This window comes from Callorhinchus milii, unplaced genomic scaffold (genome assembly GCF_018977255.1).
Source record: "Callorhinchus milii isolate IMCB2004 unplaced genomic scaffold, IMCB_Cmil_1.0 Scaffold9, whole genome shotgun sequence".
Lineage (NCBI taxonomy): Eukaryota > Metazoa > Chordata > Chondrichthyes > Chimaeriformes > Callorhinchidae > Callorhinchus > Callorhinchus milii.
In genome coordinates, this window is record NW_024704750.1 from 14,577,218 (window position 1) to 14,598,908 (window position 21,691).

Here is a 21,691-nt window from a genome sequence, read left to right on the forward strand (position 1 = left end):
AGTAAAATAATCCTTAATGCATTTCATACAGTGCCTTTCACTTCAGGAGGACATCTTGTAGGATATACTGCAAAGTATAGTGACTGTGTATTTGTAGGCGATACAGAACCTATGACATTGCTCAAAAAGAGATGGTAGTTTCACCCTGTGTCCCAGCCAACAATCCCTCAAATAAAATCTGTCATTCACCTTCTGGTTGCTTGTGGAACATTGCTGTGTGCAAATTGGCTGTCACGTTTGCCTACAAATAGTAATAACTGAAACACTTTGAAATGCTTTGATGTGATAAGATGCTGTATCAAATCTGTATTAATTATTATTAATGAAAGGACATTAGTTCCTATCCAAACCAGGAAGGCTACTTCTGTTCTCTTTGCTTCTTACTGCCTGCACTTTCTCCTGCTTCTATACACAATGTATTTAATCCTCTGGTATGGAGCCTATGAAGTTTCACTTAATTCATTATAGATGGCAATCAATCCGTGAGCATCAGTACAATTCACTGCTAGCAAGTTTTGCATGGCTGAAACAGCTCTTCGAAACCATGACATGCCATGTCCATCCTTGAACTGCAGAATAACCTTTTTCAATGAGAATGGCATCCCAACTTGACCTCTGGGAGTTGGTGGGAGGTGGGTGGGGGGTTGGGGGGGCTTCATCTTAACTGTTGGATAGTCCTTCTGGGTAGCAAACAAAGGGTTCCATCATAGCCAATGGTTTTGCTCCAGTCTATGAGCGACTGTAGATGTTCAAGAAGTGGGATATCTGCGCCATTGGCAGAGCAATTATCTGCAGAGCAACACAGCGGGAAATGCGGGGGGGGTCTTCATAAACAAGTCAAACAACATTTGTAACCACCGAAGAACATTACAAGCAATTCCACCCACCCACCGACCACCCACTCACAGAAACAACAGTTTGATTTATGTCAGCTTGTTTTGGCATTTAATTGTTTAAAGGTTACGTTTCTACACGTTTCAATAGTTAGCTCTGATTGGTGTCTAACTCATTGGGGTCTGATTTGTGGTGATTTCTAGGATGATTGCATGTTAAGGACTAATGGCTAATGGGCGCTAACTGCACTCCAGAGAAATGATAGCCTGAACAGGCAGACGTGACCTGGGTTTTAATATCTCATCTGAAGTACGGCACCTCCAACAATGTAACGCACCCCCAGCATTGCAATATCAACCTCCAAATCCCAACTTGGGGCTTGAACCCACAACTTTCTGACTTGGAGGTGAGAGTGTTACCAACTGAGCCAGGCTGACACCTGTATGTTTCAATGAAGCCAACTATTCCCTAAGAACATTTTCCATATTTATTTGAAACTGTATTTTAGTATCTAATAATAATAATAATCCTTGCATTTGATATAGCACCTTATCACATTGTTGAGACATCTCAAAGCACTTCACAGAATATATTGTAAAGTGGATCAATTGCGTATTTGTGGGCGAAACATGGCAGCCAATTATGCACAGCGTTCTTCAAATAATCATGGACTGAGGGACCAAATTTATTTTGAGGGATTTATTACCTCCCGGAAAGTGATCCTCCAATCGACTAACCTCAGGTACTTACTGCTAGGTAAACAGATTAAAGTAGATTAAGGAAAATTGGCCTAAGGTTTCGCATGCCCTGGAATCAAATCCGGGTCCTCTCGCTTGCAAGGCGAGCACCACTGAACACTACGCTAAGAGAATCGACCTCTAAACCCTTATTGTGTTGCCTTTGACCTCCAATATACCTTTCAAACAAGTTATCAGGACATACCGATATACAAAATATAGGCGGCCTAACAGGATAATGGAAACTTATATAAAACTAAGTGGAAAAACTGTCAGCCAGACACTTCAACAGAAATGCACACACTTATTGGAATCAATACTGGTTTAATAAGGAGAATACAAAGCTAAAATGTGAATGTAATTATTCCATACTGGCAGGTAATGTTTAACACCAGTGAACTGCCACAAATGGGAATTAATCGTTTTATTCAGAAAAATTGCAAGAATTATATATTGTAAAAATTATACATAACATAGAGAATGGGTGCTGTGCAGTGATGGGAAGAGACTGGAAGAAAAAAATCAGAAATTTAACAACATTGTTGATAGGCAGCCTTCGAAACCAAAAGACTGCTTTCTTGACAAAGAAAAATTGTGGAAATACAACTCTGAATGTAACTTGTTTTACTCTTGAGGTTAATTTTCGGAAACTAACAGTGTGGCTGACAGACTGAGTAATCGGATCAGTCAGATCTGCATTCAAATGGTGCTCCCCTGACTGATGTGTCTTCTGGCACTTTATGTGAGTGGCAGTGTAGGCACAAAACATCTGAATGTAACTAGCCGACCTGTAAAAGCCAGCCAAGCTGTAAAAATAATCCCTGTCAGCAGAAAAGCATTGCAACTAAAGCACATAATGCAGAATATAAATGTGAAGCTATGATATCAGAGGAGTACTGTAGCTATTTGAAAAGTATTCTCTTCCTTCAAAAGCCAATGTTTCAGTCTGAGCACAACAGCTGGCTGCACAGCTGGAGGAACTGAAATCTGAGATGCATAATAATCCTTGTATTCAATTTAGCTCCTTTCACATCGGGAGGACATCTCAATGTACTTCACAGGACTTAGTGTGTAGTGACTGTATTTGTAGATGAACATGGGAGCAAATTTACACATGGCATTGTCCCACATAGAGTCATGAGACAAATTTGGGAGATTGTTGGCCATAGGGCCTTGAGACCTTTAACGTCCACCTGAATAGACAGATAGGACCTCAGTTTAATATCTTACATCTCCCAGCAGTACAACATGTTCCCAGCACTACACTGGAGTGTAAGTTTACACTACAAGAGTTCAAAGTCCTGTCAGAGAAACAGGAGTAGGCCATTCAGTCCCTCGAGCCTGTTCCACCCTTCTATAAACCATGGGAGATCTGTATTTACCCTGTCAAATCCCTTTATTGTTTTAAAAACCTCAATCAGATCACCTCTCAACCTTCTAAACTCAAGGGAACAGAGACCAAGTTTATGCAACATGTCCTCATAATTTAACCCTTTAAGCCCTGATATCATTCTGTTGAATCTGTACTGTACCCCCTCCAGAGCCAATATTTCCTTCTTGAGGTGCGATGCCCAAAACTGAAAACAGTGTCCAGATGGGGTCTGATCAAGGCTCTGTAAATGTTCTTCAGCCTGTATCAGGCAATAGAAAGGTGTGACTCAGAGCATCAGGGAACAAATAGTCTACACTTGGGGACTAATTCCTCTTTTTACTTACTAGAGAATTACCATGGTGAGTATAATTAGTTATTCCTATTAAGCAACCAGGGCAGAGGTGTTTGTAGAATGAATTGGTGTCTTGAACAAATTTTCTCTTTCAATTGATGATTCCTCCAGCAAGATATTATCTACAGGGTGACCAAAATGTTGAAATGCCATTATAATGTCTGATAAGTCTTAAAGAATTTTTTTTAGATAATAGGTCAGCTGAAAAATATGGTTACCCTGTATGTGATGAGAAGGCAGGTAAATGAGAATTAAATGAATCAAGTAAAGCAGAGGCACATTAAGGCTGAAATTCCACCTACTCTTAGCCTGTAAGATAACAACAACTTGCACTCTTATATAGCCCTCCACACAGGGTAGCATCACAGAGGGCTTGAAGACCATTCTAAGCATCTAAGATCTTTTGTCCTGAAATCTAAGATTGCTTTGAATTGTGCAGAATTCTTAAATTCAGTCTTAATTTGTAAGGCTGTTTCTTTTACAAGAACCATGGAGAAACAGCTTCCAAATTTATACCAAATTTAAGAAATTTCCACAAATTCTGAATGACTTTAAGGCAAAATAGTCCTACAGGTTAAGTGTAGGTGAAAGTTTGATGCTGTAATGGAGGATGGTAAGGCGAATGGTCTGGAAGGATAAGATAGGTCAGCATCCAACATCCTCCCTGTTATTTCTAATCCTGAAAAGATTAATTCAGTTATATTTTGTTAATGTTTGACATGTTTGAACAATATTGTTCCAAACTGTGGTACATTAGTACACCCATTGTGTTGGAGTGTAATGGGTTGTTAAGAATAGAACAATTGAATAAGTTATTTCATTGCAATGTTAATTGATGTATGCAGTTTTTTTTTAATATAACATAGTGTAACATAATAGTTTTCTTTTAAATGTCAGAATGCAATTATGTGAAACCAGTAATTCTGGCACAAACTTGAATTATGTTAAACTTGGCTCTTTTCCATTCAGTCTACAGAATGAAATTAGATTAAAAACGTGAATTAATATGATCTGCCAATTCCCTCAACTTTGTTTGGTAAATAAAATATCATGCATCGTGTAGCTTTTTACTGAACCCACTGGCTTCAGTGTATGAAACATTAACTGAATCTACATTTCTTTCAGAAACTGGAACAAAACAATTGTTGAAGCACAGATGTTTCATTTGATTCCTTTTATTTCTCTAATGACTTATCTGTGCCAGTTCAGTTGGTAGCAGCCCTGCCTTTGAGTCAGAAGGTTGTGGGTTCAAGCCCCACGTTGGGACTTTGAACTTATATAACTACGCTGACACTCCAGTGCAGTGCTGGAAAATGTTGCATTGTTGGAGGTGCCGTCCTTTGAATGAGACATTAAACTGAGAAGCATTTTGGCACATGGTCCCACATGAAAGGTGCTATATCAAATGCAAGGATTATTATTATTTTTCATATTATTATGGACTACCTATTGTTGTTCTTGTTGCACATTAAGCTTTTCCTTAAAAAAAAGCATTAATAATAATAATAATCCTTGCATTTGATATAGTGCTTTTCACGTCGGGAGGATGTCCCAAAGCGCTTATTCCGGGTAGCCAAGCTAACCGTGTTTGAAGATAAGTTCTAACCAGGTATGTACTTAAATACAAGGAAAATGTGGAAAAGGAATAATGGAATTGCCAGCGTGGTTTCTATCCATAACGTCTCAGACAGGAAAATGGTGCAATGAAATATGTGATCGGCCTCAGATGTGGGAGAGGTTCTGTTTCTGATTCATTCGGCTTTTTTTTTCAAACTTCGGCTTTTAATGCAAGGTATCAATCATTTTATGGATGTGTTGTTGCTTTGCTACAACCCTTGTTCCCATGATGGATGATCTTTATTCATTTGTAAAAGCACTTAAATACATCATTTGACGCAAATGCGACAAAGAAAAAATCTCAACATTTGTACCAACCACCATAAAGTAAAACCAAAACCTCCCTGAGGGGGAGTGTATTTCTTCACTGAAGAATTACGATACTGAAATAAATAGCAGATACCTTTCATTGATTATATCACATCATGCATTTTCAATCGTGCTTTCAGCCATTATGCAATGAAACTCTGAAACTCTGCCTTAATCCATTTGCCTTGCCCACTCCTTGCCCATCTTCAAATCACATCTGGAGACCTTCCTCATTGACCATGCCTACGGTCACCTCCCCACTTTTCCCAGGTTCAGCTTCAAGCTCCTTTGCTGTTAAGCACTTCAAGACACTAGCCACGTGAAGTGTGCTATCTGACAAATGCGAAAACCCATCACCATGCTTAAGAGTATCCAAACCAGACTGAGACTTCCATGTATTCCACCTATACATGGAAATTCCTGAGATATTTATCAAAATGTAACCCACTCTCTCCCTGGAGGGACACATCCTGTTTACCTAATTCCGGAAAGTATTTGACCAAGTTGGCAAGGGCTTGGGGACCCCAGAGTGTGCGTTGGGGTACTACTGGAATCGAACCAACTAAAACCGCAGAGATTGCCATTGATATCATTGTCTGGCAAGCTTTTCCACTGCTTATCCAGTGAGGATGACCCTACCCATTAGGGCTTTGGCTTGCAGGATTAACAGGAGCTGAGTGGTAAGAGTCCTCAGTGACTGGTTTCACCGTTGAAGTCCTGCGGATGAGCCAGGCTGGCTGGGCTGTCATCAGTAGTGCCCTGGAGAACTGAGGACCAGCTTGGACAGGACACCAGGAGAAACTCCGTTCTCCCCAAAAATCTCATTGTAGGGTTTGAACACACGACCTTCTGACTCATAATAAAGATACATTTCAGAATGTTTCACCAGCTTGCACTCTTTCGCCACCCACCCCACAACCCCCCACCACCACTATCATCACCTAACTTATGCTTCAACCTCAGGGTGAAATGCAGCAGAATAACAATAAGCACAGGTGAATGTTTTGGTACAGAGCTTATCACCGATAATGGAAATAATAATAATAATAATAATAATTGCATTTGATATCTTCCAGTGTCAGAAAAATACTTATTTACTGTTTTCCTCAGGAAGGGGAATCCAAGTGAAGATAGTATGAGTGATTCATCAAACACGTTTTAAGCTTGTTTATTTTTAAATTTTAAAAAAAAATAAACATACTCTACTCAGCTCATGAGATCTTCGTTACACTTTGTCACTTTGGGACATTAGTCTTCGATGCTGTCACAGCTTTTCTGCCCTGAGTAATAAAGGATTGTTATAATGAATACTATTCTGGGTCCTGCTTAAAATTCAGTGCTATTAAATAGAGGTTGGGAGTGAGTGTGGATGGTGAGAGAGGACTGGGGGTGTGGGGTGAGAGGCTGTCAGCCAAGCTTTCCACAATCCATCATGTGAGGAGGAGGCAGCATCTATTTTGAGCCTAGTAAATGTTTTCTAAACGTTCTTCGTCTGTCTGGTAGAATCTTCGTCCTTTTTAATCATTTTTACTGGGGAAAGATGTTATGAGTTTTTCACAGAAAGCTATGTATTCTGAATTCTAACTGAGATTTTGGCATTACACCCAGAGCGGACGTGTGAATTATCACAAAATCCTATCCAGCATCGGTTAATTTCACAATACAAACATAAATCTGTGGAAAATAAACCAGGGAAATGTATCTGTTCCTACCAGCTGCTCTCAGTGGTGGAGCTTTTCACTCTCTGTGTTTCCTATATCTTCCATTCATGACTAGACTGAGGAGAGATCAGTCATGCTGTTTCCGTTGCCAATATAGCTGATTATGGAGCAGCCATTCAGTATGATTTAGCACTGAGATTGCTTTCCAAGATCGTAATTTGTGACTAAATTAACGTTGCAGAGTCAAATGAAAAGCACTATCAGGTGTGTCAGTGGGAACAGTACTTTGAGTGGTCTGTCTGCACTCATCCACTGGGCTGCATTCTCAGGAACATGAAATGAGACAAAAATGCAACCGCACCATTTGACAAATGTTCTACAGCAGCAAAGAGCTCAGCTCACTTGTCCGGAATAAGCTAGACCCTCTCCAATGGAGTAGGAAAAGGAAGAAGACAAAAAGGATTTTCCGCAGACACTTTGTGCAAAGCAACGTCCGGCAAACAACTACAAGGTGAATGATCAGTGTGGTTAGGGGCAGGGTGGCGGCGGCGGGGTGGGGTGGAGAAAATCAAAATATTTTGTTGCATCATTCTGTTTGCAAAAACGGAACTATCACTTTACAAACAAGTATCTCTTAATTGGCACAGAGTGACTACAAAACACTGCCCAACACACTCGGTCCAAATGGGAGAGGAGAGGGTAAAGGAGGGAATCACTCACCAATCACCTACAACAAACACAGTAACTATAATTTACAATGAATCCAGTGATGCACTACGAGACATCCTCCCAACGTGAAAAGGCACTATACCAAATGGAAGGATTAATAAAGATTATTATATCCCATTATAAGTGAGCAACGAAAATGTTATTATTTCTTGTGATCAGCTTGTCATGGAGTTAACAGCTGAATTTCTTGTAGAATCAATGACACAGAACAGAACTTGCAAAAAAGATGTAGATAGTGTATCTGAGTGGAATAATGCACAACATAGCTCTCCTTGGTCTGAAGGTGGCTGAGACCATTCAGTGCTACAGGAGAAGAGATTTAAAGGTTTGTCTAACAAACACAATTTTTTTTTAGGTCATCCAGGCTTCTTGTAGCGAATGTGACCACTTATGGACCCTTTGGAGTGGTGTAATCCAGAATCTCTTCATGAAATACCATTTGATACTATCATGAGAGCATTAGGTAAGTGCCCTCTTGACTGCTTGCCGTTGTTGGTGACTTCAATATTCTAGGCACTCAATGGGAATGAATGACAGTTTACATGAAAGCCAGAAGCAAATGGACACTGGACGATCATAAGCACCTAGCATGTCAGGCCATTTAGTGCAAACAATTTAACTTTATTGCAAATCAACAATCGTTTAGCTCCGTTTTCCTGACACAGCAGTACAGTTCCATGGGCACTGGTTGTTGTCCAACACTTCATTGTATTTGTGTGAGTTTCGACAGCAGGAGTCAGGCGTCTATTCAACCCTGATAGCTCGTCATGACAGGTAAAGCTGAACCTGTGTTCACACAATATCCAAATACATTCACCTTCCAGCAGGAGACACAACCTGGAGCAAAATCTGTAGTATTTCTATCCTGACAGAATGTCTGTCAGACATCAAGTCCTGTATGAGAGCTAACTTTCTTCAGTTGCATATCAACAAGACCGAGGCCCTCCTGATTGGGTCCTGTCAGTGCCTCCACACCTCACTGACAGCATCACCATCCAAGGATGCACACTCCACCTCACTGAGCCAGTCCGGAACCTCGGTGTGTTGTTTGATCTTCAACTATCCTTTCTACCCCACCTCTGTGCCTTGACCTGCTCTACCTTACCCCACCTCCGCAACATCGCCCGGCTCCGCCTCTCTCTCACACCGCAGGCCACCAAAACCCTGATACGTTCATTCATAACATCCAGGCTTGACTATGCAAATTCCCTGCTTGTCAGCCTGCCCAACTCCTCCCTCCATAGGCTACAGATCATCCAGAACTCTGCAGCCCGTGTTCTCTCTCACACCAGGCTCCGTAACTCCACTGGCTTCCCATCACACAGAGTTCAAGATCCTGGTCCTCACCTTCAAAGCCCTCCATGGCCTTGCTCCCCCCAACCTATGCGACCTCCTAACCCCCTACCAACCTGTCCACTCCCTCCGCTCAGCGCGCTCCGGCCTGCTTTGCGTCCCTTGCCCGCCCCACCATTGACGGGCGGGCCTTCAGCCACTCTGCCCCCACCCTCTGGAACTCCATCTCACAGTCTCTCCACCTCGCCTGCTCCCTTGCCTCCTTCAAGTGCCATCTCAGGACTCTCCTCTCCTTCCCCACCCTGCTCTTCTTGAATCTGAAACACTGATTGTCCACTGATTGTCCAGCGCCTTGGGACGTCCTCCTGATGTGAAAGGCGCTATACAAATGTAATTTTGCTGTTGTTGTTGTATTCCTTAACCTATTCCTTAACAATGATAAGCTAGGGCTCTTCAGTCTTCAGAAAAGACAAATTAGAGGGGATCTCATAAAGGTGTGGAAAATTTTAAATGGGATTGAAACAGTAAACCTTGAACGATACTTTAGTCATAATCAATGACTAGAACAGGTAGCCTGGAAGGGTGGTTAAAGCCAGGATACCGGACTCATTTAAAAAAGCAGCTTGATGCTGTGATGGGTGGGGGGGTGTTGGTGGGGAGTGGTGACAGTAGGGTGGGTGTTCTGGAGGAATGAGATCAAATGGGCCAGAGCGCCTTCTTCCTCTGAACCAATCTTGTGAAATTCCATTAGAAGTCCATGTTGTTTCAATTCTGCAATAAATTGATATATAGACCTGTAGATAAAACCAAGTGATCAAAAAAAATCTTTGTATTTGATATTGTGCTTTTTATGTCTTCTAGACATTTCAAAGCGCTTCACACAATATACCGTAAAGTGAATTGACTGTATATTTGTGTGCGAAATGCGGCAGCCAATGGCACACAGCAGTACCCCAGAAACAGTCATGGATTTAAGCGACTGATTTATTGTTGTTTTTTTTCTTGAGGGATTATTATCAAGCATATCAGGCATGTGGAGTAAGGAAACTTGCCCGAGGTTGCTGGGAATCAAACCCAAGTCTCTCAACACTGAGCTATAGGACTCCACCCATCAAAGGGGCCTGAGGTTTGACAAGAAGAGCAGAATTTAATCAGGGTTTGAGTGAATTAAATGATTACATGGAGCAATTATATGGGTACCATCTTAAACCAGTTCTTCTTGTAATAAATGTGTCCATTCATACAAATATTTACATCTCCTCTCCTCCATACTTATATACTAATTAAAACTGAAGTCAATTAATTGGAATGACTATTAGTTCAACTCTGGTTAGTGAAGTGACACTAGAAAGGTGATGAGCAGTAATTAAGTAAGAGACAGAGTGGAAACGCACATGAATGGAAGTGACATATCATTCAAAATATTGTGATGGTCTTTGATCTCATTACAAGCCAATATTTGCTACAGGGAGGAGGGGAGAGATTTCCCGACTGGGACTTATTTTCTTGCTGAATTGAAACTATGCTTGGAATAGCAGTCCAGGTGTTATCCCTTAGATGTCTGGCTAGGAGGAAACTGGAATAGTTTTCAAAGACACTCCAAGCTAATCAAGGTCCAATTCTGTTATATTCTCAACAACAACTTGTATCTGTACAGTATCCTTCACGCAGGATAGTGTCTCAGAACACTGCACGGTGACTGGGTTGGACGTCCAACAAGGGAAAAAGGGGAAAGTGAACAAAGGTATGGTTAAAGAGATTTTCGGTATACACACTGAAGCTGAATTTAATTATTATTATTAAGACCTGGGCTTAGTCTGACACGAGCCTGCATCAGAGTCTGGCATTGAGTTATATGCATACATTCATCATTCTTTCAGATTAGCTGCCTTGATGCTTTTCATAAGATCACAAGATAAATTTAGATGAAGAAGGTCCTTCGGCCCATCTAATCTCATCCCTCCAAAATACTCTTGCAATACCATCCTCCGATCACACAGCATCAAGCTGCTTTTTAAATGAGTCCAGTGTCCTGGCTTGAACCATCCTACCTGGCAACGTGTCGTTAATTAACTTCCCAGTGTCTGTCCTACAATTGCCTTATGTCTAAACTTGTATCCTCTTGGTATACTGGTTTGCTTTTCCAATCAAATTTAATAATTTATGCAATTCTATGAATCGTGGGACTCGGTTGGTTTGCCGCTCCCTGACCCTGGGAAGGCCAGAACCAATTTAGCCTTAATTGCAATGTGCACGGAAGAGATTTCAACCAACTCCTGAGAGTTTAATTGCAAGGCATTAGTGTGGAAACAGTGAGGAGGGAGCAGTAGTACATTATGCTTGTGATTTTGTGCAGTATTCAGTGTATAATTACTGGAAATAGTCTATCGCATTATAAGCGGTAAGACTTGTTTCACGAAAACTAACAGTTTGTCACAGCGCATTTTAACAAGTGGACTGAGTTTTAATTAGAAAGGATTCCTAGTCCCAGTTTCGCATATATACTGCCTGCCCCCTTCTCCTCTTTCTGATATGGCAAAAGACAGCCAGTAAAAGTTTGCTCACGGCTGCTTTTCTCTTTTTTGTTAGTAGTATAATAATCCTTACACTTGAAGCAGCACCTTATCACATTGTCGAAACTTCTCAAAGCGCTTTTTTCTGTAAAACGTAATGACTGTATGTTATGTTGGTAAACTCGGAAGCCAATTTGCACACAGCAATGTTGCACAAACAGTCATGAAGTGAATTACTAATTTGATTTGGGGATTGTTAGCTAAGATATCAAGAGAAACATCCTTCTCTTTTCAAATAGTGCCAGTGGATCTTTAACGTCCATCTGAGCAGACAGACGGAACCTCAGTTTAAAGCTCACTCTAAGGACCCCACCTTCTTCAATGCAGCACTCCCCCCAGTAATGTACTGGAGTGTTAGCCTAGCCTGCAACGTCATGCCCTGATGCTTATCTTAAACCCACAACCTTCTTATTCAGAAGTGAAAGTGCAACCGACTGAGCCCAGCTGACATGGTAAAGACACTAGTAACAATACTGCTCTTTGACACTCCCTTTTCTTTCCTTAATTCTTTAGGAGGTTTTATAAAACTGCGACTGACAATATTTGACAGAATGTGAATATGATCCAATTTACTTGTCATCCTCCAAGGCTATCATGTATTTTGCCAGTTGAGGAGTGACTGAGGCCAAATTAACTATTTGTTTTCCGGAAGGTGGAACAAAAGGCTGGAGGGGGGTAACATCGCTCAGCCTTTTGTCGCTCCACCCTTTCCCCCCTTTAAGACCAGTTGGCCAATTTGGGAATTTTGCCAATTCCGTTTTCAGGATTTATAAGACGGAAGTCACAATCGCAGTATTGAATTCCACAATATCACACGTTCGAGTTTATGTGTGAAGGTTACAATAACAGGTCAAATGGAGATGCAAGCTGTGTTGAACTATTCTAAACCAATACGGAAACAGCATCTGAAACATTAATGTAAGTAATGATTACAGATTCTTGTGTTGATGGGCTCCAGTGTCTGGATCACCTGCACTCAGAGTTCACGTAGGACTAAGCTTCACAATGTAAAACACAATGCGCTTCTCACAATACCAAAGTGGGGAGAAATTCCACCTGGGTCTCAATTTACTTCACTGTCTTAGCATTTTAGAGTGTCCAGGATTTGGCAAGTGCTTAAATACAGCCTTAGTTTTGAAGCCGCTTTCTTGAATTTCAAAGTTAAGACTGAATTGTCTCTTTCTCCCCTCTTTCAAGTCCCGCCTGAAAACTTTCCTGTTCGACCGTGTTTATGGTCACCTCCCCCTCCTCCCAGCTCGGAGTCAGGCTTCGCCACTGTTAAGTGCTCTGAGATGCCAGCCTGTGTGGAGGGCACTATGAAGTGCAAGTTGTTGTTGTTGTTGAATTGATCAATTTGCCAAACGCTCTGCAATTCCACGTAAGCAAATCTATACTAAGTGCTTTACATTGTGAAACTTACTCCTGTGTGAACTCTGAGTGCAGGTGACCCAGAGCCCATCAACACAAGAACCTGTAATCATTACTTACAATAACGTTTCAGGTGTTGTTTCCATGACGACAGGATGCCTAGTGAAAGACGGTGATTGTGTGCTTGCAACACACAGAGCTTGTGAAACTACGGGGACATATTGCAAGAATTCAATGTGATAATTAATACATTGTTAAGACAAACCACAATTTTTGCCCTTTTACAGAAAAGGCTCAAAGGTTTTGTTTGTGTGTTTGATGTTAGTGTCCCTCTGAAAATATAATCTCTCTTTAATTATTTAACCTACAAATACACAGTCACTTCACGTCAAAGTAAAACTTGTGATGCACTTTGAGACTTTCTGACGACATGATAACAAATGCAAGGATTATTATTTACTGTTATAGTCCTATAAGGCTCTGCCTAAATAAAAACATATTTTGAATAAGATATTATTTGAGAGTTTCTGAGGTCTGGGTTTTAGTTCAGAAAATGCAGCAAAATATATTATCGAGTCTTGTATCTGTTGATATGGTGCAGAATTGCCGCTGTGCACCTCGTAGGGTCCATTAGAATTGGGTCTCAAGAAGGCAAAGGGACTGTTCTTGTTCACAGCACATCCTGACAGTCTATTAAAATAAAATATTTGCTTCAGCGAGAGGTGTGATTGAGCTCTCCAAAAAAGGTCAACAACATCTCTGCCAATCTGCAGACTCAGGTGATCCAACTCAGCGTCTCCTGCGTTCACACAACCGATTTTAATCAGCGGGGGGAACAAGTCTGAGAGCTTTGTCCAGAGCCTAGCTGGACTTTGTGATCATTAGTACAATATCATTACCTCAACTTCCACTGTGCCTGCTCCCACTTTGGAGTGGATGTAAGCTACAGCTGTCATTGCTTTCCCAGAACGCGCTGACAGGAGAGAGCCAAAAATAGAAGAATAAGCAATGAACAGCACAAAGGTTGAGCTGCCGTTATCAAAGTCAGCTCCATAACTGAGAATGGTTCATGAGTAAGATCTACAAGTTGAGGAGGTTACAGAAATTGCAGTGTTGCTGGTACAGATCTGGTTTGAGAGGATCCAATAACTGCAGGAGAATTTTATTCTACTGTGTGCCTCTGGATCAGAAGACTGTGGTTTCAAGCCCCATTCCAGGACTTGGGCTCACAGTCCAGGCTGGCAATCCAATGCAGTACCAGGCTAGTGCTGAATGTTTGGAGCACTTTAACATTCTACCGAAGGCATTGTTGTATAGCAGAGCCTGGCGTTTGTTCTCTTGGTACGGTGGACAATATTCTCCCTCACTCCCCAAAAGAAATATGACATCGATTGAGCTATTTATCTTGCGTTACGGCAGAGATTAGCTGATGCAGTTGCAGGCATAACAATCATTATGGTTCAAAATAGCTCATCATGCGAAGCGCCTTGCAGTGTGATATCAAATCCAAATGTTAGCCATCACTATTTAGTAGCTGGCTCTGACACATTCACGGTAAACCACCATATTTATATGGTAAGATCCAAGCATCTGCATGGAAAGACCTTGTAATAATCATCATAATAATAATCTTTGTATTTGATATAACGCCTTAACACGTCGATGAGACGTCTCAAAGCCTTTCACAGAATTTATTGTAAAAAGAATTGACTGTGTATAATGTTAAGCATCGCACGACACTACTTGAAAAGAGAAGGGATTTCTCTCGGTATCCAGGATAACCCAACCTGGAAGCCGCTACATAAAAGTAAATTGTATTGTATCATTAAAAACATGATCATTGTCCAACATTGCTCAGTGTATTCTGCACTCAAATACTTAGGCACAATAGGTGTGGAGTCCTGCAGCTCAGTGGTTAGAGCACTCGCTTTGCAAGCGAGAGACCTGAGTTCAATTCCAGGCACAGGGCGAAACCTTGGGCAAGTTTCCTTACTCCACACGCCTAATAATAATCCCTCCAAAAACCAAAAACAATAATAAATTGGTTATTTTCAATCTACGACTGTTTGTGGGACATTGCTGTGCGCAATTGGCTGCCGCTTTTGCCCACAAATATACAGTCAATTCACTTTACAGTGTGTTCTGTGAAGCGCTTTGGGACGTTCTCCTGACGTGAAAAGCGCTATATCAAATGCAAGGATTATTATTATTATTATTATTATTGATTTCATGGACAAGTGTTGCCCAAGGGAGGTCGCTAAACAAATTAACACCAGTGTTTATTTTCCATGATCTCGCTGGTCAGTTACTGTATTTGTAGCAGGCACAGATCTAGCGGGTAGTTACTTCTCTCAGAGTTAGTTACCATGCTAACACCTGGAAAGTGCCTCAGGCAAAATCACAAGCCAACACACCAGGCTGCTTTCTGAAGTGGAAATTTTTATCATTTTCTGTGTTTCTACAGCACACTTCCTTCACATTTTAAGACACAATTTCAACTCTTACTGCTTTGGCAGCAGTAAGTTAAATTCATGCATATGTAGCTATTGAGTAATTTAAATTGTTGGGATGTGCAATGCCCTACCTAGTAAGGTAGTGGAGATAAAGTCCATCGTGGGTTTCAAGAGGGAAGTAGACAGTTTATAAAAGAAGGGATAGGAGGCGAGTGCTCTAACCAATATGCTACAGGAATCCTACCTTGGCACTTTTCGAAAAGAATAAGGAGTTTCTCCTGTTGTTCTGGCAAGGATTGTTATTGTTATAAGAGGGCTATCAACTGAACCATATTGCCATACATCACCTCTCAGTTAGAGGCAGAATGAAGTCTCGTGGGAATAAGATGGAAACATAAAGATTAAAGAGAAATCCAAACCTCACAGAATCCAGGAGATCAAGGCAACGTAAAAGCATGACCATTAGTAATATTTGTTAACTATCTTGTCACCGAACTATAGTTCAGTGACAAGATAGTTATAAAGTATTACTAATCCTTGCATTTAATACAGCGCCGCTGAGACTTATTGAACTGAAGCATATTCTTTTCAACTGGATACTTTTTTTAAAAAAATGATGTATTTTCTATTTTAAGGACCAAATGTAATAACCATTAACTTTCATTTCACAATAAAAGAGTGGCTGTAATACTCTGTGCTGTCCAGTGTGTGTCAGCTGCTAACATGGTCAAACAGATCTCTTATACTCCCTTGGATATACCACTGGTCTGTTTATAACATGGCTGTACCATGGATACTACAAGTGCGGCAACTTCCAGCTTCTGGCATTGAATGGGCAGCTTCCTTTGTGGGTGCAGAATGTTTCTCTGTACATGTGCAGGAAGCCATTCAATGATGGCCAGAGTGATGCAATGGCTCAGTTGCTTGCCCTTTTGCCTCTGAGTCATAAAGATGGGGGTTCAAACCCCACATCAGATGTTTGAACCCAATGTGTAAGCTGACACTTAATTACAGTGCTGAGGTTGAGCTGTATTGTCAGAGATGATTCCTTCGGATGAACTGGTAAGCTGAGGTCCCATCTACCTGTCCAGATGTAGATTAAAGATCCCATGGCACTGTTTGTAAAGGAATCTCTATAATAATAATAATAATCCTTGCATTTAATATAGCGCTTTTCACGTCGGGAGGACGTCCCAAAGCGCTTCACAGAATATACTGTAAAGTGAATTGATTGTATATTTCTGGGCGAACGCGGCAGCCAATTGCCCAGTGTCCTGGCCAATAATCCCCCAGATAAAATTGGTCACTCGCTTCATGTGATTGCAGCACACCAACTGGCTGTCGTGTTCGTCCACATTACAACAACGCTCTAATTTTTAAACTTCATGATTTTTTGTGGGATGTTGCTGTAGCAAATTGGCTGCCACGTTCACCCGCAAAACACACACAGTTACTCTACTTTACAGTATATCCTGTGAAGCACTTTACCACTTTTGCGAAGCACTTTTGGATGTAAAAGGCGCTATATCAAATGCACGGATTATTATCTCATTATCTCTCAATGTAGCACTTATCATAGTGATCAATGCCATTCAAGGCTATGTGAGCAAAGTGCCTTTTCTACAGGGCTGCAGAGGAATGAGTGCTTTTTAAACTCTGTGCTGGGCAACTTAATTTGTCAGCCTTCAGTCTGACAGCAAGAATTTTGGCCACACTGTAATATCATTTGGGCAATAAGTCAACGAGTAGTAGAAGAGCGAGCTCCTGTCAATCCTGGTGTCAAGCCTGAATCCAGATGGAGCTGAGCTAACAGTATCGACCTTGGGGAATCATTCTGTTCACCTTAGAGAGAGCATGTGTAGATCTGCTGATAAATAGGCAAGGCCAAGACTCACAATGATTGCAGACAAGATATGCCCTGACCGGCTCTGGCCTTGAAGATATTTTTGTTCAACGAGTAGGTGCGTTATAACGGAATTGCAATACCTTGGTGTAAAGTGCAGCTGTTGAGAAGCAGATGTGATTGATATAAATGTGCACGTATATATTGGAAATTTGCAAAGGAAATGAATCATGTCTGGCTGAGGGAATCGGTATAAAAGCAATGAAGTGGCAAGTCTTGTAAATGACTAGTAATATGCCTTGATGTATATGAAAAATTAGCTCTTTGTGCTCCACAGCTATTGCAAAATTAGACTTTGCAGCTCACTGCCAGCACAAGTTGAAACAATGTATTAGCGCTTAACAGTGCTCTGTGCTGTTAGAATCCTTTACTTTGCTGAATCTATGTGATAACTTTTCACCTGGAGACCTAGATTTACACTATTAACATGGCATTTTAGAATATCCAGAATTTGTCAAATTCTTAAATTGTACAGTCTTTAGTTTTGAAGTTAATTTTCAGTAAGCTTCTTTCAAGAAACTACAGAAAACCAGCTTCGAAGCTAAGACTGAATTCAACAATTTACAAAATTGCGAAATGCTCTATCAACGGAGATTTGACCTAAGTAGGATTTTTGCTTTTTATTGTTTTAGTCCCTCCCCCATTCATAACCCATAAAGAGTTTAATACCAAGTTAAACTTGAAAATGGCTTAAATAGAGTTATATAGTTACAAAGCTTGATACGGCGTAGAAACGCACATCAATATGTCAGTGTTCTTTTGAAGATAACGTGTAGAATGCCTCATAAATGTAAGATGGCAAACAATGCCATGGGATCTCACCTACTCTTTATATGAAGTGAGAATAACTAATTTCAAAGAATTATCAAATAACCTTAAGATGTACCAAGCGACAGAAAACATTTCTTTTTCAGTCCACTTTTATCAGTTTTTTTTTGCTGCGTGTTTCATGAAAAGTATTATTGTGCCATTATATCACAATGGCTGACTTACTGCAATATTGATTGTGTCATCTCAACATCTGGAGAGGTGGAAGGCATCCTTTCAAATGGAACACAGTAGGTTGCCAAGGAAACTTCTCAGTCCCTTTCACAGATGTTTTAGATAGTTTCAATTTTACTACCTACTCCCGTCGCTGGAATGAATCTCATTTGTGTTTTCATGTTGAATTCTATTCCAATTAGTATTTGCTTTTATGGTTTCCATCCCTGCTAGATGTAGAATGAACAAAATTAATCACTCAAAGTGCAATAATTCTCTCACACTGTCTCGCCATTTTGCATCATGGCAGCAAATTGTGTGACATTGACTCAAACATGAGCTCATAATTTCAACTTGAAGTAGAGTCAGTTTACGGACTCCATTGGGGTAACAGGGATTGTGGTCATATCTCCTCTATGAGAGCACGGAAGAGAATGGGACATAACGTTCAACAGGACTTGAATGAGAATTGGGCATAACTAGTGCAATGAGGCAGAGAACTGCTGGATCTCTCTGAGGGAAAACAGAGTAGGCCCTGTTAAAAATCATGTAAGAATGCTTGCATCTCATTGTTAGGCTCTTGAGGTAATTGAAGTCAGCAGCTTATTTAAGAAAGGATTAGAGTCACTGTGTGTTTGATTGTGCTTTTGATTCAGATGGTGACGGTTGGTTTGTGATTAGTTTCTGCATCAATCAAACTTTGTTTTAAGTTCCTAGATATGATTGCCACTGTTTGATTTGTGGTTACAATCTCCCCGCGATACGGATTGAAATTGAATGGGATGTTGCCTCCAATTGGGAATCAAAGAGAAAGGATACAACACAAGTGATTCAAGAGAACCTATTTGGGAGAGTTGTGTATCAGCTGAAGCTTCTGGGGAGTAGAGATAAGAAGGCCAGTAATGAAAGCATTGGAAAAGTCTTTCTTCAAAGAGATGTAAGTATGACTAAAGGTTTCAGCAGCAATGAGGTAAAGTAAGAATGCAATGTTCTGGAAGTGGAAGAAAGGGTTGTGTTGGTGTACCATGTTTGGGGGGTGGGGTTTGAAGCTCAGCTCCTTTCTGTGCATCATGTTATCCATCAACTTATCTACCTGTGATACAAAGCCTTATTTTCCTTTAGAAGAAAAAGTTTGGAAGTTGGGGAGGCAGGGAGGGTTTAAGGCTGATATTACATTGTTTCAGATAAATTGTCAAGTTTGCGTGTATGGACTGCAAAAGCCCAAAAGCATAAGAGCATAAGAATTTGCTGGTCAAAGAAGACCAAGGTCCATCCAGTTTGCCTTCCATCATTCTGGCAGTCACATGATGTGTCGTGTCCCAAACTAAACATTATACCCGAGATATTAAGCAAAATATCTTTTCTAATGAAGCGATTCAATTTGCAGAACAATTTAGTCAGTCAACCAGAGGGGAACGTTTTATTAAGAAATACCTTTGTTTCCACCAAAGAACCTTAAAAGTGAGCCCAATCTAGATACTAGGTGAAAAAATTCAGATAAAGATAATGTGCACTGGAGTAGGCACAAAGGAAATTTTGGGGGGAAAAGAGATGTAATTTTGTTGGCTTCAAATAATATGGAAATGGTGTGTAGGGTTTTCTTCCAGATATGTTATTAAGTGTATGAGATACAAGCTCTCAGGGTGACAGCTGGTGAGGAGGTTTGAGAGAATCGTTACTGTGGATAACTGGCGTGCGGCCATTTGTTTTACAAAAGCATGGTGACTGTTTAATGCCACATGTTAGGCACAAGCATTAGCCAGCAGATTGATGTCAAATCCTGACAAGTTTGTGCACCATTATCCAATCTTCTGGAACCTGAAGCCCTCAGCTCCCCAAGCAGGAATACAGCAGAGCATGTAGTAGCTCAGCAGAGCCTAACCCAAAGCTGCTTGAATGGTTCATAGTAGCAAGTTGCCCATTTAAGATCCGATTATTTTTTAATTGCACAAATTACCAGGAGAAAGAATATGACCCTTTTATTGTCTTTTATTATGGTGCAATTGTTTCTCTTCTCTCTCATACTCATCCTCCATTTCATTGGGGGTCATTATAAAGGTTCTTTGAGATCGGTCACATTGAGTTTGTACTGATGTGTACCCTTCCTTCACACCAGAGAAACAATCCTATTTTTGCTAATCCTGCTCTGTAATTGATGGAATGAAGGTAGTTGCTGGTGTTGAAAATGAACTTTTCCTTTCGCTGAGCCAATTTGCTCTTGCGAATGGCATAACTTTGCAGTCTGACTGCGAATTGACCAAGCTTACCCCAAGTGTGGCTGACAGATTTGAGTTTGGGGACTGGAACCGAGGACTATCTGCTTCGGGAAGCCATCATTTTTTTTATTGCTTCACCATCTGAGCCCACAACTGGAGAGATTGCTATGAACTAAGGAAAAAGAGAAAGCAAAGGGATTGATTAAATCCTTGCCTTTATCAAATTCTGCCCTTTAAAATAGTTAAAATGAATAAAGGCATTGGAGCTTTGCTTGTGCATGCTGTCAAATGATCGGTATTGCGTACTTATCCATTTTAGAGACAAATATCCTAAAATGATCAGCATTGTTCCGTTGACATGTTTTACCTTTTCACCGTTCAGTTTGCTTGCCATAGACTCTGACCATTGCATCGCATCTCACTGTCACGTTAAATTAAATGGCTGTGCTCCTCAGTCTTCAGATGTGATTCATCTTCAGACAGGTTCGTTCACAGTGAAGAATAGAACATGCATTTTATTGCATGCTGGGTGACAGCACCAGTAAATTAGGAGCTGAGTAGTCAGTCGGATTGTTAGGCAAGCATGTCATTGAAGCAAGAAACACACTATCAAACTGTTCCAGAATAACGCACTCTACAACACAAGTGATAGCAGTGACCTGGCATCATTTGTCACCCTAAGTCAGGAGTGTGATAGTCGCAGAGGTAAATAGCCAACTCTTGATTTCCTGCACATAGCGTTTCAACCATTGAAACCGAAGTGATAAATAATGTAGACGTTAAAATGTAATGCTAATATCAACATTTTGGAGGAATGATCGATTTCAGATATTTTGGCATGTCATTTGGTATGTGAGCTGCAACAAGCTATATTGTACATATGTACTGTACAACAAGTTTTTCGATGTAATGTAGATGTTATACAGCCTAAAATAAAATTTTGTGTAGAGTTTGAGAATTAGGCAACGTGATAAGAAAGGTCAAAGCATCAATTCATTCCTATCTCAGTAGACTTCCTAAGTGTTTATCCTGGACATTTTTCACAGCCATGTCATTGACCCAAGCATCTTGCTTTGTCCGAGCATTGATCTCTCAACCCAGCCCTCGCCTCTGTCTGTTCCTTAAAAGTTTGTACCCGTGGGTCAACCAGTTTTTACTTTTCATACTGCGGAGTTAAAGTCCTATCAGTAGAGTCCCTAAATTGCAGTTAGTCTTAGTCTAACATTTGAGATCGAATCTTTATATGGGAATGAGTTCCTGCAGAAAACCAACTTGCACATTAAGAATTTTTCG